The 20,391-nt window shown below is 40.6% G+C and overlaps 1 protein-coding gene and 1 long non-coding RNA gene across 12 annotated transcripts in view; both read right to left on the bottom strand.

The window, feature by feature from the left end:
* The window catches only part of MAGI2 (membrane associated guanylate kinase, WW and PDZ domain containing 2), a 735,464-nt gene that overhangs the window by 694,727 nt on the left and 20,346 nt on the right, over nucleotides 1-20,391 (bottom strand). The gene's annotated exons all lie outside the window — the stretch shown is intronic.
* On the bottom strand, nucleotides 4,360-13,228 carry LOC110392331. Its single transcript, XR_002434311.1, has 2 exons — nucleotides 5,854-13,228; nucleotides 4,360-5,568 (listed from the first exon to the last, which is right to left on the bottom strand). It is a non-coding gene; the product is annotated as an uncharacterized LOC110392331 (long non-coding RNA).

The raw sequence follows: 20,391 nt of genomic DNA, 5'->3' as shown, positions 1-20,391 counted from the left end.
TTTCTAAAACTGATTCAAGTTAAGGCCTTTTTCACCACTTATTTCATCATTCTGCAAGTTACTCATCCATCAAGAAAGAAATAATCATGTACTACCCCAGACATAACTTTCCTGTTGAGAGTTAGAGCAGTATCTTACACAGTGATGTCTGACCGCTCAAACATTGCTCCGTGCTACTCTGCTAAGTGGCTTATGGGGTATCTTGATTAATTCATGCCAGATCAATTTAGTTCACTCCCTGCTTTCTATTTCATTAAAGTTCCTGGAAGCTAAGGCTGCTCAGCACCTTAAAAACATTGCTCAACTGGATCAAACCTTTCTAATTTTCAACTGTAACAACAATATGGTCCAGACACATGCTGTTTGAGTTAACATCACATACATGTGCCACCAGACTAATAGCTGGAGTCACTGAGTTTTATTAAGAACATTAGCAAGCAGACTGACAAAAGAAAGGTCTTCTCCATGCCTTGTGAGAGATCTGTGATAACACTTCTTATGTTAAATATATCTTAAAGAGCTTGATGTTCCTAATTCATGGAAGGGATTTTTTTGTATTAATATGGAATGTACAGATGAAGCACAACTCCTGGTATCAAAGTTCTGTGGCACTGTCCCTCCTCAAGAACTAGGTTCAGTGCTTATAATCATGGCAATAACTGAACAGTTACACTGCAGGGCATGAAGCACTAGCAAAATACAAAATTCAGCTGAATTATGAGGGATTGTGGTATGTTGAATACAGAGACAAATCATTAACAACACAGAGGTAGAGTAGTGAGTCCGTTGGTTTGTTCACACTTTGATTTTGCACAGACTCTAAGGGAAATTGTTGAGAAACAGAGAAAAAGGCAAAGACAGTTCTGTTTCACATTGCCTCCCTTCTCAACAGACAATTCTAACCCAAAGGATGTGAATGCCTTAACGTTCATCCTGACTCTAGAAACACTGCACTCATTTCATGTCTGGCGAAACCTCCATGCTCCAGGAAGAGCAGTGTGGAAAGAGAGGGATTCTCAGCATGAAGAGAGAGATTCCCTTCATGGCTAATATCACTCCATCAAGAGCTATCTTTCGGGAATTACTAGAAGAAATGTGAATCAGCAATGGCATCAGCCTTGATACAGCCCCTACCCGCATGTGACATAGGAGCTGAGTGTTTTGGATGCTCATTAGACAGCATGGAAGGACAGTCAGCCATTCAGCCTGAAACAGTCATTTCAATTCCTAGCTGCCTGGGGTTTCTTAGGGGACCCAGCTGAGGTATAAATGATTCCCTGCCTAAACCCAATAGCAAATACTGTGTAGGCAGAACATAAGCACTTATCTCCTCATAACAGAAAACCAGGAAGCTTTCAGCCTAAAAAAAGAGATGCTTACTGTGTTGTGCAGTCCTGGAAAGTAAATTTGCTGGATTGCTGTCTGGGTTGGTGAGATTTATCCTCCAAGGACTTTAGACTACTGGATTTTACTTTGGATCCCAGCATCTGAACCCCTACCTCTTCTTTAAGGTTAAGGAAATAAAATCTCTTGACACAGAAAAGGTGTGATACCAATCAAATTCAGATTAAGTAAACCTCAGGTGAGTTTTTAAACTTAACCTTGCAGTTCAGACAACCACAGTGCTGTTTATTAATTTCTAATTTAATTTATAGACCAGATATGGTCTAGCTAATCGTGCCTACCAGAGAGAAAAAGTGTTTCTACCAGCATTATTCTGTTTCATATTCTGTAATTCTTATAAAATAACTATAGAGTGATATAGTATATTATTATTCTAAGGACACAAACTGTCCTTCCAGCAAATTCTTCAATTTCATATAGCAATTTTTTCTCCTGTTACCAAATAATTATATTAAATCTTACCCCATTGAATAAGAGAAATTCCAGACCTTTAAATACATTAAGTTCCATTGTTCTAATAAAAAATATATATATCTGCAGGGAGTTTCACACAAACATGAGTTAATGAACTGCGCCTTTTACATTAGTTTCATTCTGCTCCTTTAAAAAAAAAAAAAAAAAGAGAGAGAGAGAAACACAACATACACCAGAAACTAAGATGTCTCATAGCTGAGAAGAAATTAAATTTCATGTGCACAACAAGCCACTGTTGTCATATGGAAAGGCATTAAGACTTCCTGAAAGGCTATCTTCTCTGTTTAATTCTGAAAGGCCAAAAAACAAACATAGGCTAATGCGAACAGTATTCTTGTTCAAGTTCAAGGCGCGTGAAAACATTGCTAGTTACTGCTTGATTACAGTATTTGTCATGAGTTCGAAAGCAAAATTCAAAATTTAACAAAAATGCATTTAGTGGAGGCTCCGTGTTTATATAAATTAACAGGCATATTCAGAAAAGAAATAATCAGTGAGGAAAAAAATATGCCACTTATCTTTGTCAATGTTCTGGTATATTCTCCCGGGAGAAAACCAACAGTAGTTGCCTGGTGTTTGTTTAAAGTCATTGGATTAGTAACAGGAATTGCCATAATAATTAAGCAGCCTTTCTGAAAGGAAGATATGTTACAACAGAAATTTGGAGTGGATGAGCACCAACAACATTGACTCAACACAGTTCAGAGGTATAAGTCTTCTCCCACTCACAGTAAAAGAACACAGAAGCACTCAGCACCCGATAGGATCAGGGTGACTGTGCAGTGAGATGCTAAATTGATAGAAATTTTGTCTCCGAGTCTACCTTAGGTAAAATTGCCTGCAGAGACTTAACTTAGTGCCCGTGCTAGCAATAATTCAGACTCTTATGCTTACATCCCTGTAGAGGTCTAATCTGTTAGCTTGCTCTAAGGATGCCTGCTGTGCCCCAAAGGTACCATGCTGAAAAGCCAAGTGCTACTTTCTTTCAAAAGAAGAAGAGACTTGGCCTCTACCCATCTTTAATATATCGGTGAGTATTAAATATTTAACATAAAGTAATGCTTAAGGCAATCAAGCAGAAACTGGAAGAGCTAGGTCTAACTGAACATTTTAAGAGTGTTAAGTTCACATCCCCTCTACCAGCTGAAGTTCTTCTGGGCTGCATTTTGGCTGTATGCACCTCATGATAGTACTTAAAATCTAGAGACTCATGACTAAAGCCACATACCAAATCCCCAAAGCAGAATACACACTTTTTCCTCCAAGGGCAGCACAGCATTTCATTTATCCCCTCCAAACATACAAACACAGCTTCCAAAGGAGGGGTGAAAGCATTACTCAGCACTCAAAACACAGGTGGGGCAGTGCTCTGGGTGATCTTGGTTAAATCACTTTACCTTAAGGAATTTGCCACAATAAAGGTAATGAAACCCACTACCCACCTAGTTCTCCAAAATGGAACAGTAGTCATGAGAGTTGAAGTGACAGGTACTGGGTTTATTTTAGGGGCTTCCACACTCTTCAGCTGTCACTGAATTCCTAATACTTGCAAGGCCATTGCTGTACTGATTATAGTCCCCACTGAAGATGTGCAGAAGCCAAGAGTCACAGCAGTGAGCGTAGGTAAAACCCTGTGTACCTCACAGATGTTCAGAACTCCAGCAAGTACTTCCTGGGACACACTGGTACCATGTCCCTGCCACAGCAGCAGCAGCAGCTCCCAGTATATGAGAGTGGCGAAGTACTCCAGTCCTTGCCCAGCAGCAGCCCTGGACACAGCCCAAGTAACAGCACCTGGAAACAAGGATTAACTGCAAAGCCTTCCCTCTGCTACCAAGATCTCCCTCTGCCAGCATGATGCATCAGCTTTATTTTGCAAGCTTCAGTCTCCTTTCTTTTTCCAGTCCTTTCCAACTCATTTTTTTTTCAACAGTTCTTCCACTGTTTCTTCACATTTGTCTTTCTGAGACAATCACTGTCTGAAGAAGACCTGGAGACAACAGACTGCTTTTACTCTATGAAAATGGACAGCAAGTAGCTTTTTTATAAGAGTCATCCTTTGCCAAAGTTCCCTGTCTCTTAATCAAAAGCAATCTTTTAATGTAGGAAAATAACATTCTTGTTTGAGCTCCATCCATCGGGAAGTACAGAAGTGCCCAGCACTCAACATAAGGAACAGCAGCACATGTCCCACGTGCCTGCCAAGTCCACAAGATTGCCTGGAAAAAATACCAGTCACGTGTATGCCAACGTTTGCCACTTTCCTCAGTACAGCAGATTTGCTGTTGAATCAGGTCCCCCCAGCCCATGCCAAATTCCCCATTTTTCTCTTCCTCTTTCTATAAGAAACTAACAGTTCATCCCCAGACTGTCTCCCAGCCCTGGAACAAGTGGCATTTAAACTCCATGGGATGGCTGAGGCAGATATAAAGCTAAGAGTCTTTCCAAAGGACACCAAGTACAGAGAACAGTCACATACTGTACAGTGCAAAAATTATTTTATTCATTACCACATTTGTTTTCCGGTTTGACAAGTGCAAGGCAACTGTATTACCTTATATAGAAAAGATACTGGCAAGGCATAGACCTGACAGACAACGAATATTTAACACTGTGGATTACCTACCACAATGGGACACTGACAAGCAAAAAGAAAACACATTTAAATAGAGGACAGCTGTTCTTGTTGAATTCAGCAGATTCTCAGAGTCCACGAGTAGAATTGCCCCATACACAAATTTTCATGCAATGTACCCTTATTTAGTGGAACCACATCAGGTCAAGATAGTGCTGTCACACGAAATTGGGAAACTGGACATTCTTAGGGAGCAAGGCCTCAAGTTCAAACAAATTACATGCACCAAAGGCGCCTTCCTTGCGCTCTATTGCTCTGGCTGATTATTATTGTATGTTCTCAAGGACAACCTAATAAAGAATATCTATATAGCACGGGCATATGTCTGCTGAAATGTACTAAGCAGAATATGAAGATTTCTGGTCTTCTCTGCCCGCTTACTCATTACATTACAAAGTATTCAATCTTAATTAGAATTATCAGACTGCGACCAGGCGTCTCATCCTGCAAATGCCAAGGTCAAATACAACAAAAATAAAACATAAACAAAAGAGAGAATACTGTGACCTTCAGTCCCACCAAGAGCCATGGCCATCCCACTACTGGTTTCAACAAGTCTGAAGACACTCCTTCTATAGCTACATTGCCCATTGATGCAGCCTTCTGAGTAGAATTCCTAGGCTTAAGAATACAAAAGCTCACAAAGCTACCCAGCATATCAGGTGCTGTAAGTACTTGTTGTGATTGGAAATGATGTGGGATGACTGGCTGTCTCCATGTGATAGGGGGTTATAGAGTTTCCCAGGAATATGGCAGTCACGCTTTAGTGACTGGAGTCAAAAGCGCACAGAACTCCTCATATGCCACATGGTTCTTCTACCTCAGGTGCTCTCAGATGTACCAAACCTCTGCTTGACACAGTTCTGCTGCAGCTATGCTTCCTGCTCATCATGTCTCTTGGTGAGCTTTGTTATGGCCTAGTGGCCCTTGTACGGGACTGCTGGAACCAGGAGATCTGTACACAGTTGGTATGCTCTCTGCAGCCACAACTTCTGCTGGACTGGTAGCGGGACACAGGAATATCCATTCACTCCAAGCCATTTTGTCTGATGACTCTGGGAAGAAAGAGAGGGACAAGGCTGTCACCCCAATCTGACTGTCCTGATCAGAGATGGGTCAGACTGTTGCACAGGCAATAGCTGAGCATGTATCTTTTTTCTAAACAGTCTGAAATTTTTAAGTTGCTATGTCCTGATCATGCAAATAACCCATTTCTCTGATCTGAGATTGTCCTTGTCCCTGCCTTGCTTTACACAATTACAGTCTCAGACCTGTTCCCTTTAAAATTATACCCCAATATATCCCCCCTCTCCCAAACTCAGACCCCAAAACTGACTCACCAGTGTCCAAATCCTGCTTGCTGTCCAGAAGGAGGAAGGAAGAACTTTCTTCTCCAAGATCTGGGCTGTGTGCCTGGAACATGCCCTCCTTCACATCAGTTGGCAGATGTGTGCAATTCAGTCAGAGGGCTCATAGCCAGGTCTGAAATGGTGACGGCCTGAGGACGAATAGTGTTGTCTGTCTCTGAGCTGGGGCCTGCTGGCAGAAGGAGGAAGAGGAGGACTGGCTGTCCCAATGCAAAGAGCACATGCTGGAGTGTTTCAGGGATAAGTGCTGCCTGCTACAGGATGGGGACCATGCCAAGAAAGACCTGACACTGTCCTTTGAAAGAGCTTGGTCTCACACACTGGTGGCATGATCTTGACTAGTGAATGTCCCAGTGCAGTGCAAGTTTAACAGAGATCAGAGAAGGCTGGAACCTATGTGGACATACAAGATGTTTCTCTGGAAAACTAAGTGTTGTCCTTCTCCACCCAACAGACAACCTGGCACATAGGAATGAACTGAATGCCAAAAATAGTCGAAGTCTATAAAACTTTTTTACTCAAAGTAGAAGTTTCATTCGGGAGCAAGGGCAGCTATACCTACATAGTATAGGTCTCTTCAGCTTTTCTGCCTATAATATTGTACTGGTGACCAATCTGCTGGAACACTCCTAGGCAATGAGTTCATTACATAGTTAGGCTTTGGCAAAGTTATGATGCCATGTGTACTGTTGCCATATGAAGGAGAGACACAGGTGTCCTCTGGAACCAGTTGACATAGGGCTGCCTGTGCCAAATAAGGTCTTGAAGAAGACCAACCAGAGAATGTAAAGGGGTGGGAGAGAGGGAGCTGGTGGCACCAGCCTGTACAGCCTCACAGAAATCAGGGTCTTCCAAGCAAATTTGGTCATTTAAACAGCCTACTTGTTACACTGAAGAGCACTGACTGGTCCTCAGAGATCACTCATGGCACTCCAGATGGAATTTCTAATGGCTTAGAGATTTTGGATAATCAGAGCTTTTGGGTCTTAAAGGCACCTCTGCAGCTCTCTTACAGAAGAAGGTAGACAGAGATGTTGCTATGTGCTCTGTACAAACTCACATTAGAGGCATGCCCCATCCCTGCGGTACTTACATATTTTTTGAATTCCCGTACAAAAGTGCCAGAATCCACTACTGCTTTCATGAACTTCTGCTTCTCTTTCAAAAATTTTTAAATTGTTAATTGCAGCTGTCTTTGTTGTTGAATGAACATTTATCACCTCACTGTAGCCTTTAGAAATAGATTTAACACACAAATGCTGGTAGAATATTAAGTATAGCTGAAATAATGGGTAGTATTGTAATAGCCTTCCCGAGGAGGTATTGTGTGATAGTTGGTCACAACAGTCCAAAAATAGAATGACTGTTCTCCAAATCAGCAGCACACCCAACACGCATTGCTCATCTCTCATCACAAGGAACACTTCTGTCTTGTACAGCTGGACACTTTCTTAACTAGATTCTGTTGGTCATGTGCTACCTTTAGTTAGGCGTGTTAGCATCTTTTGTCGTTTCTTTCTTTCTTTGTATCATTCATTTTCTATTTTTTTTCCACTACTTATATTCATCTAGGAGTAAAACACCTATCAAATCAATTTTACTGACTGCCTGGGACACCTGGAATCCTGCTTTCAGTAGTGACCTAAAGAGGATTTTTACAGGAAAGCAATTAAGAAATATATGTCTGAATACTACTGCAATGCAGGTGCAGGGAGAGCAGTGGGAATGCTCTCCAGACACCATTCACGTAGTCAGTTTACACAGTCACTAATTGGCTGCTGTTTCATCACCTCGAACTCCTAAAAACTATCTTCATATTTTACAGACTTCATAGAATTTGAAGCCCTATCTCTTGAAACCTAAGCACAATGCTCAGTGCTCAGATGGCTTCGTACTGCAGTGAGTCTCACTAAAAGGAACTAAAAGCTGCCAAGCCCCATAAAGCTCCGAGAAACCATGAAATCTTGGGGGACTCTCTGGGATGTGGATCTAAGGCAGTGGGCATTTCTCTTCACAACCTGGCTTACTTTCCTTTTACTGAGTATCAGGTTGTTATCATATTGCAAGAAGAAAAAAGAAGAAACTGAAATATACAAAAACAACTTCACATTTTGGCTTTCCATGCTATGAAAACAAAACAAAACAAAAAACAAACCTGAGGAATTAGTCTGCCCACAACAAGGCTAAAAAATCCTTATGTCTTTGTAACTTCAGCTAATTGCAAATTTCCACACCTTACATCTACAAAGGCATGTTTTTTCTCTTTCAGAGAAGTGTGTGCCAACTCGTTCATTCAGCACTAGCACCTCTTTCCCCTCAGAGGCACCACTACAGTGGCACAAATGCTGCTTCACATGAATTTTTCTGTTAAATTCATTCACATGAATTTTTCTGAACTCTTCCTTGATGTATCAAGCTTATCTATTAGGTCTAACAGTGTATTTATTTTTATTTATTTTTTAATCTGCCAGATGGAAAGACTTAAATAACCCCCAGAAGAATTTAAAAATACATTCTATTGTGATTATTGTTTCCAAGAGTTTTTTGCTACTCTCCAAAATAAAAAAAAAATACTACGAGATCTAAAAGCTAGAAACAACCATTTAACAGCTGAATGTAACCAGGTGACTCCTCTTCAATTGGCCAGGAGCTGAAAATGTCACTAAAGATAAGGAGAGTGAGAACGAGGTTTTAACTCAGCCAAATTTCCGATGTCATCCCAGCTCTAGATGCTCCTGGCCTGCGGTCCAGGGATGAGATGCCCACTGTAAGGCAGGACAGGAAGAGAAGTGTTTATTCCACAGAGGTGCTAAACAATGCAGCTGCGATTGCTTAAACACAGCTTACACAACATGAGACCCATTCACCACAGGGGAAAACACAGAGGGTGCCTAAATATAGATAAACTAATTTCATCTGCCTCATTTTTTTATATCTAAAAGAACATCAATAGATTTTAAATAAAGTGTACAGTCCTTATTTTAAATTATTTAAAACATACTAGAGTAAAATCAAGATTTTATATGAATAAGTTGTGTTAGAATACAAAGCAGCAGCAGCTAACTTTCACAGAAGTTCTGTCTATCCAAGAAATAAATTTTTGGTTACAAGAACTTTTAATTAAAATTCAGTTCTCGATTACAATATGTACCACGAGCCCCCATGACTTTACTAATACACCAAGTGTTCGGATCAGGACTTGCTTTCTTTGATTCACTGCCTAACTGTCCAGATCTAAATTTGATAGGCATTTTTGACTAGAGAAAGTCTTCATGAGCAGATGTATTTTTTCTTTCAAAAAGAATGCTTTGAAGTGCTGCTAATAAATTAGGCACTTAGAAAAAAAGCATTTGAAATAGTGTAGATAATTACCCTTTTAGCATCCTACCACTATTACCATTTATGTAACTTCTGATATATAGTCAAGAATAAACTACTGAATTACAAGTTAGAAGTTTGAAAGGTTATATTAACTTTCTAAAATGAGTATACACTATGAAAAAGAAAAGGATTCTGCCAGAGGGGGGGGGTGGGGAAGAAGAAAACAAAGAGAAACAAACAAACAAAAATCACCAGAAATAAACCTACCAGGTACATTTCAAAAGAAAATAAATGGAGACACTCCACACCCACACAGGGCAATTTCTGAGCTCATTTTTAAACAGTTCACAGTTCTATATATAGAAGACATCAGCAAAAAGTATTTTCTGGAGTCACGGAAGGAATGAGTTTTACTAAGTAGTGCTGCTGTTCACATATCATTAAGGAATATACCACACAAAATCCCCTGAGATCAAGACCTGATACTGGTAGGCGCTGTATGAAGAAAAAGTCAGTATCCTAAGCAGCTTACTGTCTAAGCAGACAGACCATAATCAGCATGGTGTGAACATGGTCTGTGCTACAGCACAGCATTCAAACTACTTCAGTTTTTTTTTATAGCTATGTTATCCATTAAAAAAGAGGTGGGCATGAAACTGGACCTAAACCTCAGTATCCAGTCAGTTATCAATGTACTATTTTTCTGTCTACGGTGCAAAGCATTGCTTTCTCCCGTAAGCTTCAATTTTCCTGAAATTTTAGGTGTAAGCTTTTTCTATGCTGCTCATTTCCTGCAGGGTAAGATACTATATTCCAAAATCTGACATAATGCAAGCCTGTGCACTAAGCAGTACAGGGCAGACTCATAAAAGAACTCAGAGATGCTGAAAATGAAAGAAAAAAAAATTATTCCATTCATTCCCTAATACTCATAACTCCTTGTGCTGCATCAAAATAATTTGTTGCTTAAGGAGTAATAACGATTTAGGAGTAATAATTTGATGACTAGTTATAGCCTTATCATCTACACAAGCATGGCGTGCCTGGTAAACTGTCTAACGGTGTCCAAATGTGCCAGTGATCTCTCTATCCTAAAAGCTCACAAACCTGCCATGCCAGTGACTGTCATCCTACAGAGAGTGGCTTTTCATGCAATTTCTAGAGTTTTGTTTATGTAAAAACTCAACTGTAGCAAATATACAGCTTGCTCAACCCGCTTACTGTAGGTCTTAATCCAGGTATGGAATGCTAATAGGAGTCAGGTGCCGGCCCCAGACTGTTTACCAAATTCAGAAAGAAATCTCAGTCCCAGATCAAGACCAGTTCAACACTCCAGCCAGTTCTCAGCATTCCTATCAGACCACATCAAATGTCAACTGACTATGATTCATCATATCTTCATTTAGTAATGGCACTTCATGTAAGACCAGAAGAATGTGAAAAATTACTAATACATTTGCCCACCAGTAACCAAGGTTCTGATTAACTCTTCATCTGACCTTAAAATCAGATGTGAAGTGAATGGTGGCATGACCTCGTTCACATGGAAGTCATACAATGAGAAATAAATGGAGCCAGCAGTAATTCTGACATGTCTCAAAGGAAAAACGATTACTGAATGTTTAAACTTCAATCATGTAAGGCAAAGAATATTTAGTAATTAGAATTAAACCTTGCAATCCTTTCTAATATTTTTTAAAAGAGATTTATCTTAAACATATTACAGCAAGAAACTTTATAGGGATATGCTAAAAAAAATACAAGACCCAGGTTAGCATTCCCATGAATATTACGTTAATTCTACCCGTGTAATCCATGACAAATTAGGTTGAACAAATTCTGATCTATCTCCAGATCTCAAAAGAGCAGCCACCTACCATGCACAACTTAGTAAGGCACTCTTCTGATGCTTATTTATGTATATATAAGACTAGTGAGCTGGATAGTCTTACACATTTAACTTCAGGTTTTTGCTAAGTTCATACACTGGCATTATTAACTGCCCTTTTCAGAGTAAAATGCTCTCAACTGGGATGATGTCCCTCCTTACATGTGATAAATGGCTAAAGAAGATAATTTCATCTCCAAAGACTTCACTCTTCAAAGGCAAAATTAAAGAAAAGAATACAGAGTGAAAGCAGAGCATCCTGTATTTGGTTCTTCACATTATATAATTTCAGAAGTACTCTGTAGAGTGTTTTATCACTGTATAAGCCAGCCTGGCATCTAGGGTGAGGACATTTAACTAGAAGGTAGCAAATAAAAAGAGAATTTACAACTCATGCTTCCCACTTCCTGGCCAGGGGATCTTACAGTTCACATAGGCAAGTGCATAACCACACACGCACACCAAGGTAAATGGCACCCTTCTTTAGGTATCTTTTAAAAGACAGAGCATACCACCTCTATCCCAAATATCTCCATAAAGCAATGGCTGCATGCATGCATCACACGTGTAGGCTATGGGTAGGTTTTGGTACTAGGAGGATGTGCTGAGGATACCAGCAGCATTTCCCACCCTGCACCATGCACACTGAGAACTCTCCGAACTCTTTGCCTTCACAGTGCAGATGGTGAATTTAGGACTGTAAGCTTCACTCTCAAGGACCAGCAAACCCAAGACAACAAGACAGAGCACTGTCAAACTACACGTTCAGGCGAAAGCAAGGAAATAAAAAAAAAATCATCCACTTTCACACAGGGCTCTGCTGAGGCAATTTAGCATTTTATCTTAAGAGTTATGGGGGGAAAATACACTACCTGAAGTGTCTGAAACTATCTATGGTTTGTGTTCACTCTTTGTTCAGAAGAAAAACCATACTGACTACTACCATGGTTAAGACATGAAAATGTTACTTGTTAAATTGATATGCTCTCTAGTAAAAACTTTACAAACTGAAATAATGTTACTAAACTTCTCTTATTTATGATTCTAAGGCACTGTATTCCTATATGCCATATAATTATTCATGCCCTAAGCACCTTCTTGATAGTGTGCTTCTTAAATTGCTTTTTTATAGATTAAATAACTTTCCCCAGCAAATCGTATCTTTTGGTATGTAAGCCATGCAAATGAAGCCGAAGGCAGCAGTGTGCAAATCAGATGAACAAGCAGGTCATTAGGGATTTCAGCACCCAGGTTCATGCTCCCATCTCCTGCCATCCTGTGTCTGATCAACCCCTTTGCACCTCTTCCTCTGGGATCTGTGTATTCTTCCCAGTACTCCTCTCATTTGACCCGATTTCCACTTCTGCATCCCTTCAGTTCCACATAATTGCCTCTCAACTGCCCACTCCTATTCCCTATGAGTGGCAGATCCACACAATCGTCCCCTGAACTACTAGCCTCCTTTGTGTCCCATTCCATATTACCTGATCTTGATGTGTTTGGCCACTGGAAGGTAGTCTGAAGCTACTCTCTGCATGGTAAACCATACAGTTCAGTTGGCCAGCCAGAAGGCATTACCTACACCAAATATCAAATTAGAACATGCACTGTCTCCCAGGTGCTGGTGCCTAAAAAAACTGCCATATGTCCTAGACAATCATGCAATCTTCTTTTAGAGAAAAGTACAGCTCATAGCACCCTGTCTAGCTAAGGCCAAGCTTAATCTGCTGAGGCTGAAGTTTCAGTGATGACCAGCCTAATGTCAGAACTAGAGTAAGATTTCTTAAGTAGTCTGAGAGCTGTATTCCCCTAATTTGAGTGGTTGTTACCACACTAACCCCATCCTTTTGGGAAGAGGATGGATCTTGATTTGATGAAGGGATTGAGTGCACTCTCAGTAAGTTTGCAGACGACACCAAGTTGGGAGGGAGTGTTGATCTGCCAGAGGGTAGAAAGGCACTACAGAGGGACCTGGAAAGACTGCATCGATGGGCCAAAGTACACAGTATGAGTTTCAGTAGGGCCAAGTGTCGGGTCCTGCACTTTGGTCACAACAACCCCAGGCAACCCTACAGGCTTGGGAAGGAGTGACTGGAAAGCTGCCTGACAGAAAGGGACTTTGGTGTGCTGATGGATAGGCGGCTGACTATGAGCCAGCAGTGTGCCCAGGTGGCCAAGAAGGCCAATGGCATTCTGGCTTGTATCAGGAATGGTGTGGTGAGCAGGAGTAGGGAATTAAACCTGCCCCTGTACTTGGCACTGGTGAGGCCCCACCTCGAGTACCGTGTTCAGTTTTGGGCACCTCAGTACAGAAAGGATAATGAGGTGCTGGAGCAGGTCCAAAGAAGGGCAAGAAGGTTAGTGAAAGGCTTGGAGAATATGCCCTACGAGGAGAGACTAAAGGAACTGGGGCTGTTTAGTCTGGGGAAGAGGAGGCTGAGGGGAGACCTCATTGCTCTCTTCAAATACCTGAAAGGCGATTGCAGTGACAGCAGGGCTGGTCTCTTCTCACTGGTGACAGGTGACAGGACAAGGGGAAATGGCCTCAAGCTGCACCAGGGGAGGTTTAGGTTGGATATCAGGAAAAACTTCTTTACAGAAAGGGTTGTTAAGCACTAGAACAGGCTCCCCAGGGAGGTGGTTGAGTCAGCATCCCTGAATGTGTTTAAAAACCATTTGGATGTGGTGCTCAGGGATGTGATTTAGTGGTTGGTTCTTAGAGTTAGGGTAGTATGGTTAGGTTGCAGTTGGACTTGATGATCTTGAAGGTCTTTTCCAATCTGAGCAATTCTATGATTCTATGATTGTTGTTTTTTTTTCTCTCTACCAATTGTAGTGTTTGAGTGGAGCATAGGAAACCAACTACTTCACTACTGTCTCTAAATCATGACTGGGAAATTGCAATTAGAAATCCTACCTAAGCTTGTTGACTCACTGTTTAATCTCCTAACATCATTTTTTCCCACTTTCCTACCGTACCTCACAAAATTCATAGAATCACAGAATGGTTTGGGTTGGAAGGGACCTTTGAGATCATCTAGTTCCAGCTCCCCTGCTTTAGGCAGAGACACCTCCCTCTAGACCAGGTTGCTCAAAGCCTCATCCAGCCTGGCCTTGAATGCTCCCAGGGAGCGTACATCCACAATCTTGCTGGGGAACCTGTTCCAGTGTCTCACCACTTTCACAGTAAAGAATTTCTTCCTAATATCTAGTCTAAATCTGCCCCCTTCCAGTTTAAAACCATTTCCCCTCGTCCTGTCGCTACATGCCCCTGTAAAAGGTCCCTCTCCAGCTTTACTGTAGGCCCTCTTCAGGTTCTGGAAGGCTGGTATATGGTCCCCTCAGAGCCTTCTCTACTCCATGCTGATGAGCCCCACATCTCTCAACCTGTCCTCACAGGGGAGGTGCTCCAGCCCTCTGACCATCTTTGTGGCCCTCCTCTGGACCTGCTCCAACAGCTCCATGTCCTTCTTGTGTTGGAGGCTCCAGAACTGGATGCAGTACCCCAGGTGGGGTCTCACAAGAGCAGAGTAGAGGGACAGAATCATCTCCCTTGACCTGCTGGTCACCCTCCTCCTGATGCAATCCAGGATATGGTTGGCCTTCTGGGCTGCAAATGCACATTGCCAACTCATGTTGAATCATTCATCAATTGACACTCCCAAATCCTTCTTCTCAGGGCTCCTCTCAAGTCATTCTCTGCCCAGCCTGTATCCATGTTTGGGATTGCCCCAACCCAGGTGCAGGACCTTGCACTTGACCTTGTTGATCTTCATGAGATTGACACGGGCCCATCTCTCAAGCTTGTCCAGGTCCCTCTGGATGGCATCCTTTCCCTCTAGCATGTCAGCTGCACCACTCAGCTTGGTGTCGTCTGCAAACTTGCTGCGGGTGCACTCAATCCCACTGTCCATGTCGCCTACAAAGATGTTAAATAACTCTGGTCCCAGCACTGATCCTTGAGGAACACCACTCGTCACTGGTCTCCACTTGGACATTGAGCCATGTGAAAGCAACTCTCTGAGTGCAACCATCCAGCCAATTCCTTATCCAGTGAGTAGTCCATCCATCAAATTCATTTTGCCTTTGCTTTAAATTTCTAAGGCACTGCTAATGATTGGGTTACTGATAAAGGGCACTGCTCAGTAAGACATAATTCTGTTTTCAAAGTTCTTGGATGGGGACAGACTCCTGTTAATATGGACTTATTTATTTATTTTTCACTACAAAGTAACGTTAGATATTTCACTTCTGTCTTTTTTTCCCACAGCATTAGTCAGACTAGCTACTTTCAGATGTTATAATTACAACATGTTTTAAAAGTAACTTTATAAGATGCATGCACATTCTGGAGCACATAAGTAATAACACAATGTCCAGTTTCACCATTTGGAGCTTCATTTCTCATCTTGGTGTCTACACTTTAAGCAGACGTTGATAATTTAGGAATTGTTCTAAAGGAGCTATAGAAACATCTGGAGATACTGAAAACTAATATCACTGAATAAATGTCAGGTGTTAAGAAATTCAGCCATCTTCTCAGAATGCAAGGAGACTTCTGATACTAGGGAATTGTTTAATTTTGAGTGAAATGCCTAATGAAGTTCAACTACTAGAAGATCAAGCTAGAAACTTATACTAGAAATTAAGTTGTTTTTTTTTAAGGGATTAAATTATTAACTTGGGAACACTTAACTTACCATGAATCACTTGCCTTTAAGAACCTTAAATCAAGCTGAAGCATATTTCTAAAAGACAAGCTTGAGCAAAGAAAAAAAAAAAACAATGTTACAGTCGTCATGAGAAAGAAACCTATCTATGAAAATTATTCAGAAAGTATGATATGGGGTCAGTTGTATGATGATATCAGTCCTACCCAGTCTAAGAAACTATGAATTCTAAGATGAGACATGCCCCAAAATGTCAACAAACAAAGCCCAGATTCAGCTGAACATTCACTGATAAACCCAGATGCCCAGAATCAGTGCTTCTGCAATGCTGGATATAAGAATGAATGTTATTATAGTATATCCTACATGGCCTTGGAAAAACATGCAATGGAAAAGAGAAAGTAGTTTAAATGTAGTTCTAAAACCATGTGATTAGTCAGATGAGAAAAAAAAAAATTGCTTCTGTTAAAGGCAAGTCATGGATTTTCTGTACATTTTTAAAGGAGGAAAAAAAGATTTGTCCACTGCAGTAGCTTCTTCACCCCAGACTCAAGCAAATATTTTCATGTCTTTCAAGCCTTAATCAAGAGCAGTTGGCCAGAACCAAACAGGCAGTTTTTGCAGCCAGTTTCCTAAAAAGCCTGTGAAGTCACTTTCAATGAGCTCTCTCTGCCAGTTACAGTCACTTTGCAGCCTTAGGCTCCTACTGAATTGGTCACTGTAACAGAAATGTCCAGGCAACACTGACGGTAAGAACATTTGTTTCAATCTACTGCCTGTCATATTACTTCACTGCACTCTGTACAATACACAGAAGGGCAAAGATTATCTTCATTTCCTTGCCTTGATACTCCAGTAAAATGTACCACTGCCATAGTGATGGCTTGTACTTGAACACAGAGCTCAAGACTAATTACATCTGTGAACATCCCCTGCCTGTCACTTGTGCAGGGAAGCAATACAGTGAGTGAGATTTGTCCCATATAGTGGTTTCAAAGGAGCTGGAAGCAGATCACAAACACAAGCCAGGATGACTGCTGACCACAACACATTCTGAGCGAAAGGCAAAACTGATTATTTTGTTTTAGCTTTTCCACAGTAACCTCTTACCATGCCTTGTAAAAGCCTGCAAAAATATCAGCAGGTTTAAAAAATAGAGAGCAAGCAGTGGAGTATTGCCACCCTGTCTCAGATTTACATGGGAGGCATTTAGATGATAACTCAAAACCTTCACCTCCTTCTGCTCCAAGTACAAAGGGTTCTCTTTTGAACCATCCTGCTCCAACAAACTTAGAGCAACATGTATATAGATTTAAAAAAGAAACAAAACTAGCAACAGAAATCTTACAAATATACAGCACTGCAGGCAAGATTCTTCCCTGGGGAGAGGATGAAAGAGCAACATGTGAAAGATGTTTGTCATGTCATTTTGTATAGTACTCCAAGCACTCAGAAACAATAGCGATGAGGCTGGTATAAAAACCTTAACAGACAGAACTGAAAATAGCATTAGAATAAAAACAAAAGGCATTAAATATAGCAAGACCAAGAAAGTGCTTTTAAGAAGCTCTGTTTTTTGATGTAAATTTAAAAGGAAAAAAAAATAATATTCTCTTCTAAGAATCCTCTCAAATTCCAAATTTGTCTACATTATCTGCTGACTCAGAGACTTCACAAGACACTCTGGCTGAGAAACCGCAGGGGTTGCTTCCGACATAATACAGAATTGATGGACCACTGAAGGATGTAACACCACTGAAACAGAGCATCCTCTCAGCCTACATGGTTTCTAGCTATTCTCTTATGCTCCATATTTCCTCCCTGCAGCCAAAATCTCATTTTCTCTTACGTAAAATTCCTTTCTATACTAGTTTTATAAACAAGCAGATAAAAAGGATAAATAAATTATCCCCTGGGAAAGTGGCTGAGCAGTGAAATGGCAGAGTGTAATGGATACCTGATCATATAGGCATACAATTCAACAATGAAGTGTAAAGAGAAGCCAGACACTCTTATAACTCATTCACTCTATAAATATGTATGAAGGCAACTTAAAAAATTGCTCACCCAGTTTGGGCACTATGTATTTTCGCATGTGAACTAGCGCACAGTGGTTGCACATGCTCCTATGGGGAAAATGGCACAGACGCTTTGATATTCTCAGGCTTCTGCTGTTCACTAAATAACACTGAAAGCATCGTTCTTCAGTTTGAACTGGTTATTGGTATGCTATTCTAGCCTTGAGATGCTGAAATCATTCCTTCAATATAAGCTGTTAAGTAGTCTAAACCAAGAAAAAATCTGTTTGGCTTGTTTTATTTTTGTTCAGATTCTTGGATTTTTGCAATAATTAGATTAGGATGGGTCTCCAAACAGTTCTGGATATGGCTATCACAAAAGATAAGAAAACAATGCAATACGACAATGTAGTTTACCTGCAGCTGCCTGCAGAAAAAAAGAAAAAAGAAAAAACAAGTAAACAAACAAACAAACAAAAAAACAATCTATCTCCACCACAAACTTCTTTTCCTCATAGAGGCTCAACATCCACGAAACTCCACTCTCCAGTAACCTATGCTTCACTCTCAGTTGAAATGTAAGTAAGAAACATTTTCCACAACCTGTTTCTGAACTTAGCAATGTTCTCCCACCAACTTCCTCATTTCTGTAAACGGAGCAGAAGTTTTACAACATAAGGTCTCAAAAACTGCACTAAAGATACGTCCCTTCCTAAGGCAATGCGACACAGCACTGAGAATGAAAGGACAGAAAACCACACAGGTAGCTAAAGAACTGAGGCGGGCCAGCAGTGAGAACACTGTGTATGAAGGCAGAGAAATGAGCTGTATTCTCACCTGTAGTTCAAAGGATTTTGGAAGGAGGATCTGCAAAAGGCTACTGGGTTGGTGAGTCCTGAACATCACAGCTATCAGAAACTGCTACAGCTTTGCAAAACCAAAAATAGGCATTCAGCTTTCGTTTAAGGAACCTTTAAGGGATTCTCTGATTTAAGGAATCTTTAAGGGATTTTCAGATATGGGAGAACAAAAAAAGAACGGCCTTTCAATCATTAGGGGTAGTGCTGTTCCAACCCACTCATCAAACAGCTGGAATCGGTTTTCCTCTTTCCTTAATCCATACATCCTCAGAAGACAGGCTGAAGGAGCAGAGGACATCCAGCCAAACCACTGAAGAAGAAACCTCTCCTGCTTTTAAAAGAAGAGCTGTACTCTACTTTTCCTTAACCTATTCAGGAATTAAAAACAATTGATTCACACTCATACATGTACACATTTAGGTTAGAATAAATAAAGTTTTCACATTCATAATCCTGTATTAACACACAAATTCTGGGCAAGAATCAGCAAAGTTTGTGAGTGCATGAAGATGCAGCTGGCAAGCTAAGTTTTCAGAAGTGTCCACAAGAAAATCTCATTAGCTGCCATTGTATCTTCCAGCAGCAGCATCAAAAAAGAGAGCTGATGGCCCTTGGTCAAGTAATCAAGGCTTGCAAGATCATATTCTGATTTTGTAGCACTTCCTTAATCTCCAAAGGGATTATCTGTTCCAGTTACTACCCAAAGTGATTAAGTCACAAGCACATCACAAATAAGGAATCAAATCTGCCGTCCTTATGAACAGAACACCTTCACAACATGCAAATCACTACACCGTGTTAATGAGGTAAGTTTTATCTGCAGTGGTCAGACAGGAGTAAAGAAAAAGAGAGATTAATTTATTCCTTTGCCATCCAATGAAAAAACACCAAAACCAAGACATAAACTCAATCTCTAGTTTTGTTTTCTCATCACTAAAATTCATTTGAATTTTAATCTCTAGAAAGTATCATTGAATCACAGAATCCTTAGGGTTGGAAGGGACCTGCTTCCCTGAAACAAACAGGGACACCACAGCTAGATCAGGCTGCCCAGAGCCTGGTCCCACCTGGCCCTGAAAGTCTCCAGGGATGCGGCATCCATCAGATCTCCGGGCAGCCTGTTCCAGTGCCTCACCACCCTCACTGTAGAAGACTTCTTCCTTATATCTAACCTATATCTACCGCCTTTAAGCTTGAAACTATTTCCCCTTGTTCTCTCACAACAGACCCTACTAAAGAGTCTGTCCTCTTCTTTCCTTTAATTCCCCTTTAGATACTGAAAGGAATAGTATCCTTCAAAATTTGATGGTATCCTTCAAAACTCATTTATATGTTTTTAACACACATACTTATAAGATTGTTAGAGAGAATTTTTCTGGGCAAAAATGCTACAGATGAAGTTTAAATTTCTTGCAGTATTCCACCATGGATTTATAAACAGAGATAATAAATTACACTTTGTCAGGCCTTTGGCAATATTTCCCTGTTTAATTCTTGTCCATTAAAATCTAACCATTTATTTATTGCAGTTAACAGGATAATTTTACTTTTATCCTCTGTTGCTTTTACATTGTTTAAGTGACTATCAACAGATATAGAGCTTATAAGGAGCTATCTATGACCAAACAGAAGAAAGAATCTTAGAGCTTAGATCAGAACAATCAAATCAAATAGCATTTAATTACTGGGAAACAAAGATTCATTGGACCATCCTTCTGAAGCATCAAAATTTTGGTCTTATTCCTGTAAGTACC

The sequence above is a fragment of the Numida meleagris genome, chromosome 1, assembly GCF_002078875.1.
Source record: "Numida meleagris isolate 19003 breed g44 Domestic line chromosome 1, NumMel1.0, whole genome shotgun sequence".
NCBI classification, from domain to species: domain Eukaryota; kingdom Metazoa; phylum Chordata; class Aves; order Galliformes; family Numididae; genus Numida; species Numida meleagris.
The sequence above is the reverse complement of the archived record's forward strand: the minus strand, read 5'-3'. Positions and strand labels throughout refer to the sequence as shown.